Here is a 20,981-nt window from a genome sequence, read left to right as displayed (position 1 = left end):
TTTTCTGAACAGCTTTGTAGAGATCTTGTTTGAGAAGGCTGGGGGCTAAGGCAAATTACAGATTCTGATCTTTCCCAGCCATTTATTTTTTCTCTGGGAGATGTCTACTCCCAGTCAGCCAGCAGGTTTGTTTGTGGGGGTTTTTTTGAGAAGGGAATGCCTCAGCATAATGCACAAAGAAATCTCTGTGTTGGCCTCTCCTGTATCTTTCCTGCGAGTAAACAAAGAACTAATCTTCTGGACCACCAACCAGTGATTTCTGGAAACTGCATTTACCTCACATATCAGGCAAATTGAAGCTCCACAGCTCAGCTGCATTCAGATTCAGGACTGAATCACCACACAACACAGTATCTCTCAGTCCAACTGTTTGCCTGCTATAAAGATTCAAATTCATTATTGAGTATTGACCTGGCTGAACTCCCATGCAATTGCAATTTCGATTCACTGCTCTCTTGTGACCATTCTCTGGGAGAAAGCACACATGCCCCTACACTGGCTCTTGCCTTACTCAGGGCTTGAAATATGTGATACTCAAATGTTGCATTTTTCCTTCCTCATCTAGCAGCGCTCATTCCACACAAGCCAAATCCCCTTCCAAGTGCACTATTATTTATTAGCTCATGATCTATTAAATAATCTCAGCAAGTCACCATTAGTAGATAGCAGAGTCTCTACAGTTAACAGTGTGATTTGTTCTCCTGCTGGGAGAGGAAGAGCAGGGAAGCTGGAAAGAAACCACATGAACTGTCATGTTTCAGTGCCCAGTAGCAGATATCTAGAACATGTATTCAGAATACATCCCATAGAGAAATACTGTGACCAAAGACAATCTGTAGTAAAAGCAATTTCCCCAGAATCATTGAGCCCACTTGACAAAAAAACACCCCTATTGTTTCATGTGATAGAAGTACTTGTTTGCAGTTTCCTCTAATCAGAGAATTTATTACTCTAGATCAGAAGTCTAACTGAGGTTAAGAGTCCTTTGATTAACCGTTTTGCTGACATTTTTGGAATGACACGTTGGATTAAAACGGGGCAAGAAAACAACACATGAGCTTTAACAAAACAAAGTAACAAGCAGCTGACTCTAATTACAGCTGGTTCCCTTGCTTTTCGTGGATATGCGTACCAAGTCTCCAACATGCTGATTTCCCTCAGTACAACATCTCCAGTGCTCAGTAATTTCACCTGGAGTTTCAGGTGCCTCTGAAAAGTCCTGCTGCCCCTCTCTTGCTGCCACTTCTGCTGGTGCTGGGGACCACAGACATGTGATGTGCTGCCCCCTCAGCTGTGCATGCTCGACAGGGTTATAATTCCAGCCTCCAACCAGAACTGCCACCTGTGAGCACTGGATCAGTTGAGACAGAAAGTCCTTGGCAGGAGCTAAGCCTTAATGAGCTTAAAATGCATTGAGGAGCTTGGCAATTACAAAGCCCGGCCACAGAATAAGTAGTTGCAGAAAGTTTCCAGTGCGAAATACTTACGAGACAATTGTTTACATTATCTAGATGGTTTTAATTACAGGAGAGTTCAGACCAGTTGTTTAAGTTTTCCCAAGGGGTAATTAGTCACCCTGCGAATTTGCATATTTTCCACTGCTGTATTGAGGCAAATCAGCCATACTTATCAGAAGATTGACCTGGCAACCTCTATTCTTGGCAGATTAGAGGCTGAGTTTCATCATGACAGTATCAAATGTATTGGCAAATGGTCCACTGCAGGGCTGCAGCAGCCAAACTTTGGGGAGATGACAGGGTTCCCTGTTTTAAATGTAAGAAATTTCAAGCACAGATAGAATGAAGACGACATTTTTAACAGCCTCTACTCATGACAGATGCAGTATTTATCAGTATCTTACAAATGTATTAATATTCTACCCTCTGCCACATGTTATACAGACTCTGCTTTTAGTTATGCTGAGATTTACTAAACTGAATGGAAGTAGATTCATTCCCAAAAAGGTTATTCCTTTCAGATGGCTCGTTTTATGGTTTTTTATCAGCTGTGTTGTTTTGCTTAGTCATAGTCATGGATATATTGACAGCTGAGATTAGCAGCCATTTTAATTTAAAAATCAAAACAATAATAGACATAGAAAAAATACCAAATCCTATCAATATGTAAGAAATTACATATTTACCTACTCTTACAGATTTTACAGCAGAAATAAGTGGGATTTTTTCAAATCAGTTTGTTTGTAAATGGCAGCATTCTTTAAGATTCTCATATTCTTACACTGTACTCACACCTCCCAGTGGTTTTATATCTATTATGAGAGGAAGGGTTGCTTCCACTAGAAAAAAAGGCATAATGGCCATAAATCACACTAAAAGTAAACAGAAATAGATATTTAAATAAATAAATTACATTTTTTCAAAAGTACCTGAAATTATACTCACCAAAGTAGAAAATTGTAACCTGACAACTGACATTATTCAAGTGCCATCTAGCTTGGTTAGACAGGTTATCCTTGAGGCTGTGTATGCTTGTATTATGAAGTGAGATGCAAGATAGACAAAACAGAACATTTTGAATCTTTTAAGTTACTTTTGTTGATATTGAAGTTGAAATCTCTGAATATTCAGAACAAGCCAGTCCTAAATTTTTAGATACATAAGGAAAAGGGCAATTAATGAATGACAGACATATTTTCAGATATCCTTGTTTTATGAAGCAGGTCAGAATCTGATCTAATAGCTTACACATGTATATACATACAGACACACATATATAAACACAGAATGTCTCCAATAAAAACCATATGGGAAGCCTAGGCAGATTTGTTTCCCATTGTTCTCCATGTGAAAACAAAATGCTAAATCTTTATTTTCTTGACATCTGTGTCTTTGCTTTACCATGAAGCTAACCATTTCAATCAGTTACTGTTTTCCCTGGCCTGATTTAAGCCCCTGTTATCTAGAAAGTCAGGTGTCACCACCAGAATAGTTTCTTTATTCTGAAATTTAGGGAAAAGTGTTGAATCTTAGACAAAAGAGCACATGACCAGATTCTCTTCTGCTGATGCCCTGCAGCAGGCAGAGGGGTATCTTTAGGATGCTGATGTCTGCTGACATCTTGGAGCACACACCAGCAGCCCATTTGTGTTGTGCAAGGGGCAGAACGGAGGAGGGGCTCATATTGCACACACCATGTTTGTGATGAAGATATCCTCTCTGCAGAGTGCAGTAGTTGTTAACTGCTGCCCTCCAAATGCTTCACATGCTCACACTGTCTCCTACAATGCACTTTGCTCCAAGGAGTAGGACAGAGAGCTGGCCTGGAGCAAGAGCCACTTCTCCACGCTCTTCTGCAGGGTCCAGCTGATCTTGCAGGAATTCCTGGCTGAGCCAGGCTTTTTCTCCTTCAGACCATCTGAGCTCTGCCAAGACCCTGGCTCTTTTCCTGCCTGCCACATTGCTTATCAGAGTGCTTATGAACCACACGTCTCACTTGTTGTCTTTTGCTCTTTCTCATGTTTCACCGTGATTGATGTAATCAATCAGCTGCAAAACCTGATGAAGAACAGCAAGAAAGCCAAGGTGCATTCACTTCTTTTCTCAGTTGGGATAAAGGCATCTGAATATGCTCAGTATATATGTTCAGTAAGTTGTGAATATACATGTGTGTAAATTCACTCATAGGCAGTTACTCCTTGTTTTCTGAAATATTGTCCACACTTATTTTAGATTGAAATAATTCAGAACAAGAAGAAAGATCTTGCCATTTTCTGGGTTTAGCATGGAAATGAATGATGTTGAAAGGGTGTTTTATGGAGTGACAAGAGTAGGGAGGAGGCAATTCAGAAGTAGCATTTCTTCTTCATCACATTACTGTGATGCTGTAGAGGTAGAACCTTCATTGTAACTACAAGCTGCCACTAATGGCTGAATGCTTATATAGATGATCTAATTTTTAAATTCAATTTATTTAGACTTTTTTATTACCTACCAATTTCACAAAAAGGAAACCATTGTTTACTGTAGGTATCCTTTTGAGAATCATCTCTCCATGGGCCTGCAGGCCCCTGCCAGAATCCTGCTCCAGCACAGGCCTCCCACGGGTTCATGGCCTCTTAGGCATCCACCTGCTCCAGCATGGGCTCCTCCACAGGCTGCAGGTGGATCTCTGCATCCCTGTGATCCTCCACGGCCTGCAGGGGCACAGCTGCCTCACCATGGTCTGCACCACAGACTACACAGGAATCTCAGCTCCCTTCCTTCTCCACTGACCTTGGAGTCTGAATAGCTGTTCCTCTCCCATATTTTCACTGCTCTTCACTGGCTGCAACTACATCTGCCAACCTTTTTTTTACTTCTTTTTCTTAGATCTGTTGTCCTAGAGGCATTCCCACAATTTTTGATTGTCCCAGCCTTGGCCAGCAGCTTGTCTGTCTTGGAGCTGCCTGGCCCAGGCTCTGCTGGACATGGAGGAGGAAGCTTCTGGCAGCTTCTCACAGAAGCCACCCCTGTAGCCCCCTGCTACCAAAGTTTGGCCATGCAAACCCAACACAACAGGCTGTAAATTCATTGTCCTTCTATTCTGCTTGTACAGCAGCAAACACAGCGAATGTTCACAGTTGCAGATCCAATAACTGCAGCCTAAATAATGGCAATTCCATCCAAAATACAAGTTTAGATGTTCTGCAGGAATGTTGATAGTAGGGAAAAAAAATAGTGATAGACCACATTAAGCCAAGAAATTATTCCATTTTCATAGAGCATGTGGAGAATGCTTTTTCCACAAGGCATCCAGATCTACTCACAAATTAAATTTGTTCAAGTGGCAGTCAAACTGCACATGGTTGCAGTTCACTTTTTTTGGTGAATAAATGTGATGGGTATATCTCCATCTGCACAATAAAGAAGTTCACTGGTATTTAACTCAACCCAACCCCTTCACAGGATTCTCAATACCTGGTTAGGAGCATGGACATAAGAATAATTTTTAGCAAAAACAGGAGAGCCAGAAAGCTTTAGCAAAGATTCTTTCCTATTGACAAAGCTAAATCTACCTGTCACTAGGACTGAGAAGGGTTTATGGGCGTAGCTCTGTTGGTTAATCCATGCCAACAAACAATTTGAAACATGGTAACAGCCCAAGACTAAAGAGAACAATTTATTTGTGAACATATCTTCACTGAACATGATATAAAGAATTATGCTTCCGGCCTAATGTTACCCAAATTAAAGGAAGAGTATTTTGTCCCTTTGTTTAAACCATGAATAAATACAGAATAATCATAAAATAAGGAATAACCTGAAAGTTGCAAAAGGCACTTGGAGGTGTAGCCTCCTGAAAGGGCTTGTTTTGCCAAAGTTGGCAGGGGAGCACTGGGCAAGAGTTCAATCCCAGGCATCAGTTTAGGATTTCGTAAGGTCAGTTCTCTTCATTGTTTCTGCTGATCTTTAAGCTGTTAGAAAAGAGTCAGTGTGACTTGACTCCTTTGAGTGGAAAATAGCACAATGGTTCCATGATGGAAATGGTTGTGCTGATTAGGAAAGCAGTTTTCCATCACGAAAGCAAACATGTGGCCACACTTCCATGCAAGTATGGAATGCCATATGGTTACTTTTTCTTTTTATGCAGCCAAAACAATACTCTCAACTCCTGCTTGACATGGAGGATTTTATGTATGATGTGGACTCCAGAGCTGTTTGAAGACCGGGGTTCTGGGAAAGTCATCAAAAGCTGTCTGCTTTCCTCTGGATTTTGCCTTGAAGATGACTGACATTTTAAAATAATTCTATTCATTTCTGTCTTTTCACCAACTCATACAAGCAAATCATTCTTTCCTCCTAGTAGCTGAACCAGATTGTCTTGAAATAATAAAATCTAACCAAGGGAGCACAGGAAATGATTTTGGGAGCATCGGTACAGGGGAATGCCTGTTCCTAACGGCATGCTTTCTATCACCTGTAAACTGCAATACTCCATGGAGTGATATTCACAGGCTGTGCTGGAGGAAGAGAAGCATATTGTTTGGTGCAGGTGAGGAGCATGTAAAGGGTATGGCTGATATTAATGTGTGGATGCCCCGTTGCATCAGGAGCCATGCCAGCTCATGAAGGGCAGGTCTTTGAGCTCTCATTTTGCTGTCTAATTACATCTGTGCAGCTGCCCAAAATGGGGTTTCAGTTGAGGACATCATGATGCTTACTCCTCCTTTCTGACCCATCTTATGTTCTAATGAGCCTAACTCTCTTTCTCATTTCCCATTATTTATAAAATTTGCAGAAAGTTAAGTATCTTTGCAGCATACCTGCAGTCCAGACAAGACAGCTTCAAGTCAGACAGTGATCACAAAAAAAAGTTGATGGTGCTTAGTCTAGGGGCACACAGTTATATAGAGCACGCATGTAAGTTTGTACTTCTCCAGGAAGCCAAGCTAAGGCTGAAAAATTCCAAGTGGTTCAGGCTGTTCACACTGGACTTTTTTTTTTATAATATTGCTGCCTAATATAATTTTCTGCTAAGTTAAAACACTGATCATTTGAAAATGAAATATTTAAGGGGTTTTTTTGGGAGATACTTTAACCAGTAAAATCAGATCTGCTTCAAAACCAGAAGCTTACATTCTTGGAAAAAGTACCCACAAACATGTTTCAATTTTTTTTTGTGTGTAACACAACTCTTTGACTTCAGCTGACTGATTCAAATGCAGACTGCTTACATGAGATCCAACTTCACTAATAGTTTCCATTCTCCCTGAATGCACTTTCTGGCAAAACAATTCCTTGCAGCTCTGTCAGCTCCAAACACTTCAGAGTCATCACTCTCAAAAGCCAAGTGTGTGAGAACATAACATAAATGATAGCTAAACACAAAGAAGGAACAAAGCTGCATAAAGTTGTGGAGGAGGTAAGGAATCTTGAATTAGTTTTATTCTAAATTCATTCAGATTGGAAAACTTAGGAATGGTGGTTCTTACATGCCTTCATGAGTGGGACAACAAATTATTTATCTGAGGACTGAGAGAGGTTTTTCCTCCTGGCTCTTGCCACAGCTGTATTCTGGCATTGAGAAATTCCCATGTGTTCCATTTGTGACAAAAACCATAGAGACTAGCTCCTGTCTCCTTGTGTCCTGCTGCAGCTGATGAAGCTTGGTGGTGCCAGCAGAGCATCAGGGGCTTCTCACTGGTGCCATGCAGCCAGTGCAGCAGGTCACAGGGAAAGCTCAGTGCCCTGGGGAAGGTGAGCCCGAACCCTCCAGATCCACCCCTTACTTCCCAGCTCTGTGTGGTGCTGTGCCAGGGGACAATGAGGCACTTCAGGGCTGAAATTCAGCAACATTTAAGGAGGAAAATCCTCTAGGGAATGCCAGAGCCACACTGTATGCCCGTTTTTGGGGGAAGGGTTACAGCAATGCAAGTTTTATCTCTCAGTCACGCTTGCACAGACAGTTCAACATCTCTGAGAACCTGCTAGACCCAAAGATCAGCTGAAGCATGCAAATCTTCTCCATGTGACTGCTCTTTGGCAAACCTTCCTCCAATTCAATTATAAATTACAGCGCAGGAGCAGGAAACGAAAAAACAAACTCCAAACTATTTAGCAAAGAGCCAAGTCTGGTTTTTACATAATAACCATGACTTGTTTTTGGAAAATACTTGAAAGCAAAGGTTGGACAAATGAAAGACCACAGAACAGCAGGAGTATACTTTCTTTTGCCCTAATATGCAACTTTCTGAACAAATATTGCTAGAACTGGCTCTTTTTGGCATCAGCAGGTAATTAACTGATGAATACACGCACTTATGAGATGAATTTCTAATCCTTCAAAAAAACAGCACTGTTGCCTTGCTTCCAAACAAAGGATGAGAGAGGTTTAGAGAAAGAAAGTGCAGTGCACTCATTAACTAAGAGGATTAGAAATCCTAAGGTACAGACAACCTTGAATAACATTTTTTTACAATATTTGGTTTGATTTGTTTTGATAAGCCATGTCAACTAGAAAAACATCCTAAATCATAAACAAGCACTAGCTAAAGAAAAAAATAATACGGTTTCCAAAGTATAGGAGTAAAAAGTTCAACAGACATGAATAAATAATGTTTGGGAACCAAAAGTAAAAGTTGTTGAAAACTTTATGTTAGAAAACTACTGCTTTAGGAAGTAGTCATTTAAGGAAATCAAAACATTCCACAGGAATGTAAATAACTCTTGGACCCTTTCTCTAAGATTTCATAAACATACTTGTGCAGCATCTGATGGACTTCTGTATGAACAAGGAGACAAAATGAAATATTCAAAGTAATTTTGCAAGGCACTTTTCCGTAGGCCTTATTTTGCCATAGTGGGGCTAAAAAATAAAATAAGAAATGTTTGGTTTTTTCACAGAATAAACATAATCCTTTGCAAACTAATAGATAGATGAATTGGTTTGTTAGCAGTCACTGCCACCCCAAATACTCATGAGAGACTTCTGAAAAATTGTTCACAGAGGTAGAGAGGCAGTGAAGAGAGTTTCAAATTTTCAGAGTTTACCATGGCAAATGGGGAGATTTCTTCACTATGAGGCTGGTGAGGCACTTGGAAGGGTTCAGGGATGGGGCTGTGAGCAATATGGTCTAGTGGCAGGGGGTTTGGAATTAGATGGTCATTAAGGTCCCTTCCAAGCCAAATCATTGCATGATTCTATGATACCCTGGTCAACTGCAAAAAGAGTACCCACGATTATATGGTCAAGCAACCAACGAGAAACAGCACAAAACAAAAATACTGTCAATTTTACAACATCAGTACATCAGATACCAGATTATGCAGACAGACAATATCTAAGGTAGGCCATATAATATTGTGGTTCCAGAACAATTAAGAGTTATTGAAACAAGGTTGTGCTGAGACTAAAACTAATTTTACATGTCCTCCTTTGTTTGTATTTCCCGGGTCATAAGAATGGCTGAATCAAATGACAGTGTGATGGTTGTGTTCAAATTTCTGTGTAGTATATACAGATGAGACAATTTGATCTTGAAGGTAAGGAGAGCTATGCCTCACTGATGCATGACAGCCTCTTGGGAAACTGGAAAATTCAAATATGTACTACTGGATAGGCAGCATGCATAAAATGTTAATTTTAAAATTTTATTTTCCCGTGGCAAGTTTTCTACTATTTAATTGCACACATCTAATGTAATCTTCATGTATTGCTGGGACATGATATCTGCTTTCATCTCTTAGCCATAGCCTCAGTTCTGCTCCATTTAGTACCAAAATCTGGACTGTACATGGGGTAGTGCTGACAGCACAGATAGTGACGTAGTGACAAAAGATTTTGGAGCGAGCTTTGCATTGAAGTTCTTTAACCAACAAAACAAGTGAAAAGCACTCATGGTAGCACAGAGTTCAGACAGCACAGAGTTCAGTTCAGGCTCCTAAGGTGACTAGCCATGCATCTGTAGCCTTTCCATGTATCCCTCTCCAGCAATGCAGACATGGCTTACTATGTCAGAGGGAATTCAGAAGTAAAAGAACAGCAAAACAGCACCAAAAAATACTGACTTAAAGTCATGTTTGACAGGTTTCAGTTCTGTTGAGACAGCGTTTATCTCCATTACACCCTTTGCAAATAAGCTATTTGTCTGAAGCGATACTTAATCCTTTTCCACTGTATCTGGGGTGGGCACCTGCTTACATAAGTGTAACACCAGTGTGTGTGCAGGAGGGCCTTTCCAGGGTGTTACACAGGTCATTGTATTACAGCAGTTATAATCAAACTATTGTTCATGCTGTAATTGAGTTCCTGGAAAAGGAGATTTGAAAAAGAGGGATAAGAGTAGGTTTATAAAACTTAAGCATATAGCTAATCTGTCTGGGAAAATTCTTAATGTACTTTGCACATTTTTGAAGCTGTCTGTGACCTCAACATCAGAGCAACAGACAGAGTCTGGAGATATGTAATTAATGTTTCAATTTATAAAAAAATCCCACAGAAAAGTTTATATTTAAAGCTGTCTGTTTCTATGCTAAATATATGTCTATATAATGGTATAATGTATGTTGTGTGTCTGTGTAATAACACAACAGCTAATAAAATAATATTACTTAGTAATGAGTTTGCCACTTGCCAGAACATCACTGTAAAAATTTCAAGGCCAAGCTTTGAGAGTTCTGCCCGACCTTTCTACCAAGAATATTAAAAGAAATGGGCATTGATCACTTCTGCATCACCAAGAACCTTCTCTTCAGCTGACATTAAGCCACAGAAACAGTGGGACTATGATAATCAGCTGAGATGCTGCTTTCTGACACTCTCTTATAGTGACTCAGCTTTATGTTATTTGACCTAGCTGTCTGTTTTTTGTATCACTCTCAGTCTCTGACAAATGGCTGCTTCCAAATGGCCTTCAAGGCAGTCAGCGAAGAGAGCAGTTTCCTACAGTCTCCTAGCAGTTAGTTTCACTGACCCTTGCTCAATGAACTGCCACTTAAAACCAACTAATAGGAAACTCTGGAAGACAGACCTCTTCCTAAAATGCATCCCTGCTTGTCCATCACTTGCTGGGCAAAGGTGGTGAAACTAAGCTGGTGTGATTGATTAAAAGTGGGCTATGGCACCAGTCCCCATCTGGCCATCCTTCTTGAGAAGCATCACAGCTGTCCTAGAAGGGAGTTTGTTAATCTGTTGATGTGCAAGGTATACTCTGAAAATATTTGGGGGCTGGATCATCACCAGAGGATGTGATGGAAGAACATACAGGGTGGGATTTAGCTGAGCAGGGACTGCAGTGTAGAGTTGGGATTCCCACATGAACTGGTGATAACTACCAGATCATTGCAGATATGTTGAATATTTAAGCCTCTTGCCTCTGGCTTCCTATTAGGATTGAGTGATACATTGTCTCCAACTTTTCCCAAAACTCATAGGAACAAAACTATCTTTGGGGCTTCAGTAACCTTCCAAGCATGATGTGAATTCTCCCAAGGGTTCAAAAGTTATGATGAGGTGAAATTATAGTCAAAAGTCAGTCTCATTGACTTTCTCCATAAAAAACCAGACTAGCAAGCCTGTCCAGGAGCTTAGGTGCTTTCAGGATTTGACAGGAGGTAAGCAGGAGTTCTAATCTTTACTTAAATATTTATCCAAGTACTTCCTCTTCTAATGTGTACTTGACTGCTACGTAAGTCCCTTTTTCAATCATATTCTTGAATATCTTGGCTCTTATTTGTCCGTTGCAGTAACATGCAAGTTCATGACACAGTCAGTAAGCAGACAAGCTTCTGCTTACCGCAAGATAAATCTTTTTCTCTCTCCCCACTGCTGAGCCAGGGGGCTGGAGCAGAACAGTGGTAGAGAATGGAGGGGGAAATGGCTGAAGAAAGTGCAGGGGATGCAAAAAACCCTCCTCTAGTGCTCATTCCACCACAGGAAAGACAGCTGAGAGTGAGCTTTTCTTCTTCCTCACAAGCTGGAAATTGAAGAACAATTACCAAATTGTTGAGTTGTTCAATTCCAAATTGTACCAAATCTTACAGTTTTGTATCTGCTGAAGCAGAATGCTGTGCATTAGAAACATTCTCTTTCTCCCCCCCTGCTCCCACTCCAAGCTTTTGGCTGTTCCAAACCTTCTGAGGTTTGACCTGAGAGTTCAGAGGGAGTTTCAGGACAATCCAGCAACAGCTTTCTGCATCATAGCAGTAGTATAAAAATTCCTTCAAAGTGTGAAGTCAGAATTAAGCCTGTCCAAGATGAGAAAGAAGGCACTGATGTGCTGTCTGCTTTTTTGTTGTTTTCAGCTATTATTTCAGTCTAATTTATTGTGTAAAATGAGGGACTATGGCAACAATTCATATTTCATACAGATCACCATTGCAGAAATGGTCCCCATGCAATTTTGTATTCTCAGCACAACTGGATGCGTTGCAAGTGAAATCAGTCATTTTGAAAAATTACTACAATTTTCATTAATTTTGAAGTAATTTTTGAGTCATCCAGCTAGCATAATGAGTAAAAGTAACAGACTTTCAGTGAACTGAGCAGCCCTCTTGCTTGGTTTTTATCCAGTTGTTTTATGAAACTCCTGAAAATTTCAAGCAACTCCTGCAATATGTGGATTTCTATTCCCATAGCACCATGAAACCTGACATTATTATGCTTCTATGGAGAAAAGTGACTGTTCTGATCTGAAAGAGTCCCAGACTAGGCATGACTCAGGTGTCAGCCCCTATGGACACACCATGACTGATCCTGGGCTCCAAGCAATGCTTCTCAGGCATTTTCCCAGTGGAGATGAGCGTTGTGTAAAATGTAGCTGTACACTTGGCACACAGAACGAGAAAACAAACAGATGCAAACATTCAACAAGGAAGTCAAAGTGTAACAGACAAAGTCACAGTAGTCTAAGTGGGAAAGATAAGCACTGGCTCTCCTTCAATGCCCTGTCAACAGGACTGCTCATATCTCCAGCACTTGGCCTGCTGGAGATATGAGCAGATTTTCCCTTTGCAGTGTCTGTCCCCCATGCATGTGCTGCTTCCCACACATGCTGGGCACACTGCTCCTCATCCCTGGCTTGGGGATATGCTCCCTTTGCTTGCCTCCTTCTGAAATCCTCCTGCTGGCCCTTTTCTTTTCTCCTACCTAGCTCTGCCTTTATAATTATTTCTTTCAACTTGTTTGTGAAGTAAAAACAGAAATTTATAATTTCTGTCCCACAATCCTGTATCTTCTAGGTAAGTTTTCACACTAGGTGATGCTTCTGCAGTTTAACACCTCTCCACCCACTTCTGCCACCTTTCCCCATCTTTCCTTACTTCATTCAAGCTATGGAGACAAGAGGGTCAGATTATAATTCTTACTTTCTCTTTCAACTGGATTTGAACTGCTTACACGTCTTTCTTGCACCAATAACTTATATATATGAAACTTATGTATATATATTTACATATTAACTAATGCTCAAAGGTGACTTCAATCAGGCTGTTGTGCACACTCTAGCTTCTTCCACGCCCTTGGGTTTCCATTCTCAGAGTTTGGAAGGGGGAGAGACTTTCTGGACAGGGAGACCCTCTGTAGTCTGATGATGGTTGCTCATGCCGTGTGTTTTATTGCCTCAGGGAACTCTCAATGTTCTCAGCCTGTCACTTGCCCACTCTGACACTTGCAGCCCTCACACAGTGCCAGCACCCCAGCATGACTGCCAGGGGGCTCAGGCAGCTGCAGCAACAGGCACAGCTCCCATAGAGGGGAGACAGGAGGGAACTGCCTCTTCCCAATGAGATCATGCCTCCATGCAGACCCTCCAGATCAGGGAGTGCATCCTGGCTCACATCTTGCAGCCAGGGGAAGACAGAGGCTTACTCTGCTGCTGCAATTTCCCAATGGCTCTGAAGCCACTGGAAAGAAGGCGTAGTGCTGCCCTGGGGTGCAGGAGGGAGATGCAAATTGGCTTCTGGTGCTCAGCTGAGTCGCAGCAGAGATAATGGAGAGGGTTTTAAAGCTTTCCCCAAATCCTCTCTCTCCTTGGGGAAATCTAAATGTGGGTGTAGTTCATCTGTGCCCACACATTCAGACTTCACAGCACCAGGTCCCGAGAGCTAATTGTATATAGCCATCTCTGTTGATTAGCTAGGCTGCTCTCCAAATTTGAAATGTAACCATTCAAGCAAATGGTTGGATGCACTGCAGAGGCTCCAGCTCCACATGCCAGCAGTTTCCTTGAGGGCTTTGTGTTGCTCTGGAGGCATGCAAAAGAGAAATGCAGCAAATCAGCATATTCTTCCTTTACCTTTTTTTCCCTTTTCACCTTGCCTATTTCCTTTTTAACTATTATGATCAAGTAATTAGTGTTGACTTAGTTGCAGTGGATTCTTTACCTGCAGTTTGTTTGCTTAACTGAAAGAGCTCTATTTAATCTCAAAGTCAATCCAGAGCAATGCACTAACAAACCAGAGATGAGGATGCATGTGGTTTTATTTACCTTCTAATACTGCTTCACTTTTCATATATTGTTTCATGCATCAGGTATGGTAACTAAAATGTGTATTTATTAGTCTATCTGAACAGTAGAGCAACCTGGAGAAGAAATTGTATTTTCTTTTATGTGACAGCTAGTTCTGAAAGCAATAAAGACCACATATTGATAAAAAGTAGGAGGAGCAGATAACATTTTAAATTATGTTTCAGAACTCTCCCAGGCATCCTGCCCTGCAGAGGTAGCAACTTGTATCAGGGGCCCATTAAGGGAGGATCTGTTCAGAGCAACACCCCCACAGAGCTGCGTACCAGTCACTTCTTCTGGAAGCTTTAGTAGTTGTTTGAGCTTTAATAGCCAACAGATTAAAAAACTGAGAGAGGCAAACTTGTGGAATGAAGACCCATTTCATTATATGTAGGCAGCAGAAACTTCAGTAGCTTCTGATCCCTTTTTTCACTTTTTCTATTGTCCTTTTCTATTTCTGAATATTGCCTGTCTTGATGTTATGAAAATATTTGTTATTCCAGACATGGGGTTTCCTCTTCCACAATGGGGTTCATGCAATCTTTTGTTTTTCAGTTTATATGATCTTAGAAACATATTTCTCAAGAGAGTAGAGGTCTCATGATATTACAAAGTAGCTTAAGAATGATAGTAGCTATTTCCAAACAAGCAGCAAATTATAATGGTTGTGCTGGATAGAAAAATTTCTTTCACATTTCAATAAACACCACAAGACTGAGTCAGCTAAGTCACCTCAAGTGACTCTTCTCAGAAAAGATAAGTGGCCACTTATTTCTCATTACCACATAAAGTGTTTCTCAAATGTACCTGAAAGTTGTAAATAAAGACAAAGGACAATGAACAGTTTTCTTCTTGTTTTATTTTTCTTCAGATGGGACAAAGTTGCAATTGTTAGTGCTGTAAAACAAACTGAAAGCAAGTATCTAAAATAAAAATGGCCTTCAAGAAAAATTAAAGCTTTTGTGCAAATTCCTACAATATTTTCCAGATGCAACATCCAGCCAATCTGTCAAATCTGATATAAGGCAGCTTTGGTCTTTCTATTTCTAGAGAATATTTCCCCCGTTGGAGGCCTTCTGACTGTTTCTCTAGTTTTTACTGTTTCTATACTACTTTTATCCCGTTTGCCAAAGGCACCTTTCCAATCACATTCCCTCAAGAGACAGATTCCAAAACCTCTTCTCCCACTTGTCAGGACAATGATCTCTTGTCCCTTCAAAAGGTGTCTCCTGCACAGCTGGTCCTAGTAATCTCTCTGGCTCATTTCTCATCAGAGGTTCAGGGTAGATGCAGGGTAGTGTTTTGCCTTGTCAGTGAGCTTGCTACATCACATAGGTAAGAAGTGCTCAGAATAAGCGAGAGAATGCATCTCTCGTAGAACATGAAGCCAGCTGTTATCATTTCTACTCATTCTGCAGATTTGACCACCAAGCACTCAGAATAATGATCAGGTCTTTGTTTATCTGAGGATTATTCTAAGGAAGAGCAAGGTGCTATTTACTTAACAATGTCAAAATGTTGCTGCCCTTGACTCCCACCGCTAGGGCATTTCAAGATGGAAAACAACTCCTTTGCAGACACTGAAAAGGGTCTAGAATGTCATGTTATACCTTCAAAGTTAATTTGGCAAGGGACTAAAGCAGAAAGCTCAGTGAAGATTAAGGCAAGATGCTTGATAGAAGCGTCTGTAGATTACATCACTGCTCTGCTTCCAGTTGTGATGCAGATGGCAATGAATTGATCACCCACAAGGGCAAGTTGGAAGGGACTGACAAGGATCATTGAGTCCAACCCCCAGCCCTCGACAGGAACATCCCCAGGAGTAACACCATGAGCCCAAAAGTGTTGGCCAAATGCTTCTTGAGCTCTGTCAGGCTGGAGCTGTGACCACTTCCCTGGGGAGCCTGTTCCAGTGCCCAACCACCCTCTGGGTGAAAAACCTTTTTGTAATATCCAACCTAAACCTCCCCTGACTCAGCTTCAGGCCATTCCCTCAGGCCCTGTCATTGGTCACTCCAGAGAAGAGATCAGTGCCTGTCCCTCCTCTTCCCCTCACAAGGAAGTTGTAACTGCAATGAGGTCTCCCCTCAGTCTCCTCTTTTCCTGGCTGAACAGACCAAGTGACCTCAGCTGCTCCTCATACAGCTTCCCCTCAAGGCCCTTTACTGTCTTTGTTGCCCTCCTTTGGATGCTCTTTAATAGCTTAATGTCTTTTTACGTTGCTCTTTCAGAAGCAAAAGATGAGAGGTCAGAAGAGGTCATGGTAGCTCTTTGTGGTTTTATTTTCCCCCATGTTTCCTTCTCCTGAGGAGGATAACAAGCAGTTTTAACAAGCCCTGAGGCTTTACAATCACTTTGATTTCTCAACATCTTAATTGCTTTCTGTGGTATGTATCCATGAGAGCACGATAAGGCTAAAATTCCATCTGAAATCCCATAAGTGTTTGCAGATGTAGGAATCTGATCGCGATGCAGGACACAGCTGTACCCTTTCCGCTGGGCTCTGCCAACACCATAAGCCAAACACCCAGAGTTTTGGAGAGATCATAATCAGTCAAGATCTGCATCAAAAATGTGCAGCTCAGATCCTCTTTTGGTCTAAAATATGACAGGCCACGTGCCAGAGGACACATACCTAATTACCAGGCTGTGTTGATTATTCCTCCTTCTGTACTTTTCTCAGTAATTTTAGAATAAATTATATCTTTTGCAAATTACACAAGGAGATGATTATACACTTAATTAGATGTTTACCTCTCGTTTTCTTCATGCAATAGTATCTAGTACAGATTACGGGAACTCAGAATAATTTTTCTGTATGGTCACATTTTCCCAGAGTTAGATTTCAATGAAAAAAAAAAAACCCAAACCAAAACAACAAAGCCAACAGTAAGGCTTTTGGTTAAGGGAATATTTACACCCTATTCAGCTTTTTTTCTTCCTTTAATATGAAAATGAATAGTATCAAGTGTCTCAGCTCCTTGCAATCCATTGGAAAATGCATATTTGAAGGGAAAATACATAATTTATTAAATGTGTTGCTTAAAGTGAGAAACTTGAAATTGAGTTTAGTAAGTCTGGGGATTTGAGGTTATACTTGGCATAGGCCACTCAGTCTGCTGAATTATTCAATGCTAAGACTGCCGGTGGGAATAACAAGAAAACAGACATAGATTTCAAAATATGTTTTCATTTGATTGGGAAGAAAAAGTTTAAAAATTAAATAGCTACACTCAAAGATTTATTCCATCCTCATTGAACAACTGTTGATGGATGACTGCAGTTCTGGCTATGAAAGGGGTACCCGCGTGTACTCACTTAGTGGCACTTTAACAAGAATAAGAGACTTACTGTCCATTAAACTGACACAAATGTTAAATATAATTAGAAATTGCTTCTCTTTGAAACCATATTTTTTTCAAACTAACTAAAAAGTACATATATATTAGCAGATAAGGACAAAAGGCAATCACAATGTTGATGTCTTTTACACCTGTTTGAAGAAATCAGCTTAAAACAAAACCCCCTCTTTAAGGATTGCCCTTTTGCCACAAGATCGGTTCCTTATGTTAGGAAAGCACTCTGATTTCCTTTAGAAATTGAAATAGTTGTGCAAATAGATGCAATTATTCCTTAGTTTTAGATGTTATCAGAGGAAAGTCTGTTCTAATCAAAGCTACATCTGGCTTTTTTTTATGTATCAAATGACCTAGAGACTGAAAGATTTCTTATATATATAAAGAAAAACAATTTCTTTTGGCAACACATATCTTCAACCACCACAAAGAAAGGATTGTTTCAGGAACCGAAGCAAAACCCCTCATTTTGACAAATTCTACTTTTTTTCATCATTAGTAGGGGATAACTCCCCTTGATAACAGCAGGCCCTTCTTCTCCTCATCTCGAGGTTGTGCAAGACCTCAGGAGATAGGAGAGATCAAAGTCACTGAGAGCACAGTCCATCTTACCTAAGCCGAGTCACGCTGTTTGGTTGGAACCAGGACCTGCTAGCAGGGAACAAAAACATCCATCTGCATCTTGAAGCCTTTCATTCCTGTCAGTCTCATTCTCCCCACACCACACAACGTTCTACCCGCTGCTCTCCTGTGCCCTACAACCAGCACTCCAAATAATCTCTCTGAGAAGGGCTGAAGGCAGAATCTCTGCACATGCCTTCAGTCTCACACCTCTGCTTCTGCACTTGCTCGGCAAAATATAATCCCCCAAAACTGAGTACTGTTTTTGATATTTCACTGAATATGTCGTAAATTTGTACTACAATTGATTAGTATACATCATGTTACCACTAACCTTTCAATAATACACTATTTTATCTGTTTTTCATCATGTTTTAATAAAATGGCTCATGCTTTTTGTGTTTTCTTTGATTTATTTTATCAATAAGGGAACAATTATCAGGCCTAGAAACAGCACTTCTTCAAATTAAAAGGCTGTGGAAATTTACTAGGTTTATCCAAGGAAAGACATTCTAGATGACAAAGAAACCACTGGAATTATTTGAAGAAAACACAGAAATATCCATTTAATCAGCATTCATTAAAAGTCCCTAGGAAGAAAATGTTCTGCATTTTTAATAGAGGCAAACACCAAGCTAGCGTTTTTTTTATTCTAGTGGTTCATGGAACAGTGACTTAAAAACTGCAAAGCTTTCTGAATATCTTTTTATTTAGCAATATAAGGCAAATATCTCAGCTGGATGACAATAGATCAAAAGTATGGAACAACAAATACAAATTGGAATTTTCTTTTCACCATAGGACTTGAGAAATATCCCCAAACTGACTAAAAACTCTAGCCACTTTTCCTTTATCTCACTCTTGTCCAGTCCGTGAAGGGCTCTTAAATAGGCAAATGCAAACAAGAAATAAGAAGTAGGAAAGGTAGTACTGTGTACAGAAAAGTGAACATCTAAAAATTTTGCAAAAAAAAAAAAAAAAAAGGAGAGCAAAGTATTAATTACAGCCTGTTCTAGGGCTATTAAATTTATCTGGAGCTCTTCCATCAGCCTCAATGAACTTTGGATCAGACCCGCCACTGCTTCAGGAGAGCAGAGTTCTCATCTTGCAGAAATTGTCTATTCAAGCCAAAGCTGAAGCCCTCCCACTCCAGGTGGGGCTGATTTCAGACTAAGCTTCAGTCAGGGCACCTGAGCTGAAATCCAGCCTATTTAGCAAACAGAGAACATTGTTTATTGAAGCAGATATCCTGCTTAAAATGCAAGCCTCATGTGGATGGACTCTGTCCAACTCTCCTTGGAGTCCAACAGACTGGAATCAAATTGATCTATCTGCTGGTGCTGCTCTGTGGCAGCCTGGCTGGACAAACCAGCTGTGAATTTAAGGGACCGTTTGAAATGTATTTGACCCAGGTATAAATGGCTGCAAAGGGGAATGGGCAGGGTAGAAGGATGTACCCAGCACAGTTGTTTTAAGGCAGAGTCATGACCTTCGAAGCTTTTCTATGGGTGAGCCCCTTGCTCTGGGCAGCAGTGAGAACAAGGAACTGGACACTGGACAGCAGCTTGCATATGCCATAGGAATCTTTCCAATGTGTTTCTTGCTCTGTAGGTGAAATAATTCACTTGGATTTCCCCAGCTCCTTTGCAACTCTATAAAATTCAAAACTAATATATAAATAAAGTGCTTATGGGCAAGATGAAAGCAGAGTGATGTACTTATGTAGTCCTTCCCAAATACAATAATTTAGTGGAGTGGTTTGGTGTTTTGTTTTTTTTTTTAAAGAAAAATATCTCAGGAAAAATTCTGATAATTCAGAATTTACTTGAATTTTTCCCAATTTGAAATCTTTTAACAACTTAAAATATGTAATCTTTTAAGCAGAAACCTTTTCTAAGCAATTCTTAAAATTATTGTCTTCTGAAATACTTTTCTATTTTTTATTTCTTTAGGTGAACCTACTCAAACTAGGAACAAATTTAGGCTGTTCTGAACAATCTGTATGTTCTTTTACTGTGGAATGAAGTAGCCCCTTGGGCTAAACAAGAACTGAATGAACTTACATGAAAAATAATATCAGCTGCTCCAGTCACCTCAGCTTAACTGAAAAAAAATGTGAGGGGTTTTTGTAGGTATTTATCCATTTGAAAACACAGTTCAGTAGGTAAATGAATAAATGAATCCTCAAATAAAATCACTCGCCATAACTCCTGTAATTAACAAATTTCCTGTGATTTCCCTACACAACTCTCCTTGCTGTTTTCATCTTCTTCCCACTGCCTTGGAAATCATGGCTGTCCCATTTGTAGCTGGTTCTTACCAGTGTGCAAGAATCTCAGCACTCCACTGGGCCACATTTCCTCTTGCTGACAGCTATACACTTCCCAGCACAAACCACAAGATCAAAGCAGGCTTCTATCTGCTGTGCAACAACTCAACAATTTTGGAACAATTGGAAAACCTAGAGGCTTTCGGAGGTCATTCACCTCTCCCTTTGTGTTGCATCACCACACTTGCTGGTTTTTCATAAAGATAAGATAGGTTGGGGTCTTTCCATAGTTTGGTCTCTTCATATATTTTCATATATAATTTGCATGTTTTAGCTTCACATTTTTAGCTATTTGAAAGGTTAGCATATTTAGTCTTGGGAAGACTATTCAAGAGCCTAAATTAGAAACATTATATCACATCTGGCTCCTGAGCTGAAATAATAATTTTGGTATAGAAAATTAAGGCCAGGTTTCTGGGTATTAATTGTATTTATGAATGTCAGTGTATTGATGGCTTTAATCACATTATTGCAACTGGTGATATCACTTGAATCAAAATGAGTTGTGATATATGCAACCAAATTGTCATCTTGGCACTTCTGTGAGAATAAAATCTCTGGCAGTTATTCCTCATGGATGGTTGCACTGGCAGAAAAACGAGTGCCAAGAGGGCACTCTGGAGGGCGGGTATGTATATCATGTCACCCTCTATCAGTCCTTAAGGTTAGGGCCCTTCTGGTGAGATGCGCAGATGGCAAAGGACCCTTACTGGCCAGAGTAGAAAGGTCT

At 40.4% G+C, this 20,981-nt stretch overlaps 1 long non-coding RNA gene across 1 annotated transcript in view; it reads left to right on the top strand.

Annotated features, from left to right (window-relative positions):
* The window catches only part of LOC113460118 (uncharacterized), a 96,780-nt gene extending 76,739 nt beyond the window's left edge, over nt 1–20,041 (top strand). Inside the window, exon 4 of the long non-coding RNA XR_003381860.2 lies at nt 19,875–20,041. This is a non-coding gene — a long non-coding RNA (uncharacterized LOC113460118). The remainder of the gene's footprint in view (nt 1–19,874) is intronic.
* Nucleotides 20,042–20,981: the final 940 nt, after the last annotated feature.

This window comes from Zonotrichia albicollis, chromosome 3 (genome assembly GCF_047830755.1).
Source record: "Zonotrichia albicollis isolate bZonAlb1 chromosome 3, bZonAlb1.hap1, whole genome shotgun sequence".
In the NCBI taxonomy this organism is placed as follows: domain Eukaryota; kingdom Metazoa; phylum Chordata; class Aves; order Passeriformes; family Passerellidae; genus Zonotrichia; species Zonotrichia albicollis.
The sequence above is the reverse complement of the archived record's forward strand: the minus strand, read 5'-3'. Positions and strand labels throughout refer to the sequence as shown.